Source organism: Notolepis coatsorum, assembly GCF_963971535.1.
Source record: "Notolepis coatsorum genome assembly, chromosome: 5".
Lineage (NCBI taxonomy): Eukaryota > Metazoa > Chordata > Actinopteri > Aulopiformes > Paralepididae > Notolepis > Notolepis coatsorum.
In genome coordinates this window covers 81,178,538-81,183,762 of record NC_140169.1, presented here as the reverse complement: position 1 = coordinate 81,183,762, position 5,225 = coordinate 81,178,538, and positions in this window count along the sequence as shown.

The window sequence follows — 5,225 nt, the reverse complement described above, 5'->3', positions numbered from 1 at the left end:
GATGTGGGGGGGGGCGGGGATTCCTCTCCTCTCAAGGGGAATGTCCTCCAAACAACAGGGACCAGGCTGTTAGGTTGTTCCATCCTGGGTCGTGAGGCTGCTCAGTGCCCCGTCCAGAGCGGATGACCTGATCCAGTGTCAGCTGCAAGTGTATTTCTGCCATGGGAATCCATGCTGTCCGCAGCTGGGCAAAGCTGTTCTGGGGTCAGCGTGACTTCTTCTACATGCCGTCCTGAGGGAAATGACATCGTCCCGCGCATTGTGACCTCGCCAAACACGGTGGGACATCGGCATGGGGGGGGGGGGGGGGGGGGGGGGGGGCGAGCCGGTGTGACCGGGTATGAGAGAGAGAGAGAGAGAGAGAGAGAGAGAGAGAGAGGAGAGAGAGAGAGAGAGAGAGAGAGAGAGAGAGAGAGAGAGAGAGAGAGAGAGGGGAACAAAGTGATTAGCAGACGGGGGCCTTGCTATGTGTACATGGGATAAAAATAACCTCACTGACCCAATTTGGAGCTAAACACGCCACTCAAAGCTGATCTCCCATCCCATCCAAACATCCATTTTGGGCCTAATTGTTCTTTAAGGATGTGGCTCTCTGTGTATTCGCGAGGGTATGAAATCAAATAATTCCACGTGTCTGAGGGACAGTCACAAGTGTGAGGTTTGTTGTTGATAGGTTTCGAGGAATCTGGTTCTGAAAATAGGCCCATGTTGGCCTTTCCTGCTGGAAGCGAAGTTAATGTGCTCACTGGCCCTGAGCCACAGGTGATCAAACTGAACAGAGACGCGTCTAAAAGACTTGGATCACTTCGACTGTGGATCACTTCTCTAGCAAAGCTAAATCACAGAGTTGAACAAGAACAAGAGGAAACAGTGATATGTGAAACCATTATGAGCTCCTCTGGTTTCTGCGAAATCCAGAGCACAAAATGCAAACGCTTTTGGATAAAAGCGTCCGCTAAATTACTGAATGTAAATGTGAACGACTCAAATATAGGCCTAAAACAGTGCCCAAAGTGACCTCGCTGGGAGAAAATGTTTATTTTTTATTGCTTCTCTTTTCCCGCCATGTGCAAACAAGGTGCAGCTACCTCTCATGTCCACAGGGTGCCAGTTTTCCTGTGTGCAGCTTTAACTGTTTCACTACCACACTACAGAAGGTTAACCCCTTCACTACCATGCTACAGAAGGTTAACCCCTTCACTACCATGCTACAGAAGGTTAACCCTTCACTACCATGCTACAGAATGTTAACCCTTTCACTACCACACTACAGAAGGTTAACCCCTTCACTACCACGCTACAGAAGGTTAACCCCTTCACTACCATGCTACAGAATGTTGACCCTTTCACTACCACACTACAGAAGGTTAACCCCTTCACTACCACGCTACAGAAGGTTAACCCCTTCACTACCACGCTACAGAAGGTTAACCCCTTCACTACCACGCTACATACGGTTAACCCTTTCACTACCACACTACAGACTGTTAACCCTTTCACTACCACACTACAGACTCTTAACCCTTTCACTACCACACTACAGACTCTTAACCTTTTCACTACCACACTACAGAAGGTTAGCCCCCTCACTACCTCTGTAGTGGGGTAGTGAAAGGGTTAACCTTCTGTAGTGTGGTAGTGAAAGGGTTAAGAGTCTGTAGTGTGGTAGTGAAAGGGCCACTAACACTGACGAAGGAGCTTTTGCTTCTAAACATGTTTGTTCAAGGCTGCGATTAAAACTTTTTTGAATCTGAGAGTGCTGGTCCGGCTTCCTCCTGCTTTTTTCTATGTTTTGCATAATGAAATACAGAAGACCAGACGACTGGGTAAAACAAGGGGGACTCGTCTGCTCGTAAGAACGACATCGCGGGTGAATGTTCTGCCTTCCCCATCACCTTGTTCTGCCTTCCCCATCACCTTGTTCTGCCTTCCCCATCACCTTGTTCTGCCTTCCCCATCACCTTGTTCTGCCTTCCTCATCACCAATTCAGCGATGGCGGTCGGCTACCAGGTGAGGAGGAAACAGCGGGATTATCCTTTTGTCTTAATAACCATTGTGTCCGGCGCAAGAGAATTTCACCGGCAAAACAAAAGACATTCGATATCAGCAACGCCGAGGATATATCCGGCGAGGCCACACCACCGCGTGCTCCACATAAGTGGAAATGTTGCATTTGTGATACATGGCCTTTGGCCGAGGAAATATACAACAACTGTCCAATCTAGTCCACACATCCTGCTGAGGATGAGAACGGGAGGCTACAAAGATGCGACGGGGGGCTATTTGTGGCCGGTGAGTGCCTCCAAAATAGCGAGCGAGCGTTGGGTTTCAATATAAGCCTCCCTCACTGAGCTGTAGCTTTCTGTGAATGAGGCCCCCGGTTCCTATCGCACCCGACCCCAGGGCTGATTTTAGACCACAGGTGCTGACCTTAGTGGAGCGGCTTGTGCTTGAACCCCCCCCCCCCCCCCCCAGCACCCTACACGTTTTGTGCCGCTACAGCTGGAGCCGCCGCTCCTTATGGGTAATAATGGCCGTGCGGTCCGCACAGACGCTTCCGCGGCAATTGTATAATATAGGGGACTATGGGTTAGGGATAGGTGTTCGTAGGGTGGATTCCTGACGTTAGGGATGATCCCGCTTACAGGCCACATAATTGCCGTTATCTGGGTTGATCGTTGTAATGTAATCGAGGGTGACCACCCACCTCGTCTTCTAATTTCGACGCAGCAGAAATTGTTGACATGCCGTATACAGTCGGCGTCTTTTCGACCGATTGTAAATGTTTAACGCGGCGAACACCTTTCTTCAGTGTTCTCTGTGTCTGCTCAGCGCGGGCTCGTCTTACATGAATTACTACTGTTTCCCTGGTGAGCTGGTGGGCAGTAGTGAATTTATTGCTTCTTTTTATGAAGTCATAAGGACACCCACACGGCATACTTCAGACTCCTCACGGGGCCACCATACTTCAGACTCCTCACGGGGCCACCATACTTCAGACTCCTCACAGGGCCACCATACTTCAGACTCCTCACAGGGCCACCATACTTCAGACTCCTCACGGGGCCACCATACTTCAGACTCCTCACAGGCCACCATACTTCAGACTCCTCACAGGGCCACCATACTTCAGACTCCTCACAGGGCCACCATACTTCAGACTCCTCACAGGGCCACCATACTTCAGACTCCTCACAGGGCCACCATACTTCAGACTCCTCACGGGGCCACCATACTTCAGACTCCTCACAGGGCCACCATACTTCAGACTCCTCACAGGGCCACCATACTTCAGACTCCTCACGGGGCCACGCGCTTCAGACAACAAAAGTTCACGTTCACAACTTTATTGTAAAACAGAGTTTTTAAGGTATAAACATTTTAATGATGGATTTAGAGATATCTGGTCATATGTAAGATATATATATATATATATTTATATATACACATGCTACCATGCACACACATACACATATATATGTATATATACATAACGTATATATACATACACACAAAACAATACAACTTCATCGAATCATCTTTATTTCTCTCCACTTCTGTACAGCCACACAAAGACAACAAACAAATTAAAAACAACCTAGAAATAGAACTCAGCAGAGACTCACAACAGACTTCCTGGTTCGGTGTGGGTTATTAACAATAATGTTGCTTTCACTGCAGTGAATTCTTGCCAACTACAACCTCTTTACAAGGTTCGTGAAACCAAAGCGAGGGTCCTGAAAACCGAAAATGAGACGAAACCCAACCTTGCCTTCAGCTGTGACCACGGGACTGCTGTTCCCGCTGCTGTTCCGACTGTACCCGGCCAATAAAACACAGACCAACATGCAGTTGTTTCCATGTAACCCCCCCCTTCAACCCACCCACCCTCCATCTCTCTCTCTCTCTCTCTCTCTCCATCTCTCTCTCTCTCTCTCTCTCTTCCTCCCTCTCTCTTCCAAAAAGGAGCCATTGACATTGGGTGTAAAAGAGGGGGTTGGTGTGGGGTGGAGGTAGAGTGGCCTGGCTGGGTGGGGGGTGGGGGGTTGGACGGAGGGGTGGCAGGGGTGTAGGGTGTCTCGGGCCCAGTGTGAACAGCTGAGAGGTGTGATTTCACAGGCTGGCTCCCCCCTGTCAGGGCCGTGATTGGGTCGGACAGGAGGCACAGGAGAGGCCCGGGCTTCTAAAGGACACCAACAGGTGGGAGGCCTCTGTGGAGGGGGGCACGCCCAGCGCTATAGAAAAGGCCGGGCGGCGTGGCCTGATCTGGGCACAACTCACCGGGCCAGATCTGGAGGAGGATGATACACCAACAGGAGAGGAGAGAGAGACAGAGAGAGAGAGAAGCAGAGGGGAGAGTGAAGGAGAGGCAGAGGGTGAAGTTGAGGCATGGTTTTCAGGAACTCGGAGGGGTGCATTGGTTTGATTTGGTTTAGTTTGGTTTGGTTTGCTGGTTTGTAGTTAAAGAGGAGAGAAGAGGAAGAGGGAGAGTAGCTTGGTGGTTTTAGGGTTGCCCAGGGCCTGCTGTAGCGACCAGGTTGTTTGTTGAGTTTTGGGATGTTTATTTTTGCGGGTTTCCGTCTGCGGTGTGGTGGCAGAGAGCAATTGTGGCCCACTCAATTACGGCCATCGCTGGTCAGGTAGATCTATAGCCTAATTGTAGATACATTTAAAAAAATGGTTCTTATCGATAAATGTAGATTGTCAAATTGCCAAACACTAATCAATGCTGAGAACTGTGGGCAATTGTATTCTGTATTTCTACCCTCTGCTTTCTCACAAATCAAACGCAGTGATTTGCAGCACCACGTGAGAAAGAGCTGTCTGGTGTCAAGCCAGCTGTTAGGTGTGTCTTTACGGAGGGGGGGGGGGGGGGGGCTAACATCCCAAACTCACCCAGCATGTGAGGACACTTCGACACATCGACAATACACCAACGGAGACCAGGAATGCCAACAAGATATAATTCAGTACGGGTGAGTAAAATATATTGTTCTAAATGTTTTTAGTTTTTTTCTTTCTTTACGAACTTAACCCGATTTATAAAATGGTATCTATGATTGCTGGTGTCAAAATGGTAAAAGTAAAAGCGTCGCATCAGGTATATATATATATTTTTTTTTTATTATGTAGTTGTTGGATTCAAAATGACTTGGCCTGGCATACTGGGCAATGTTCAATGGAAATAACACAGATCATGACCTTTATCAGGATGTGGGCAGCG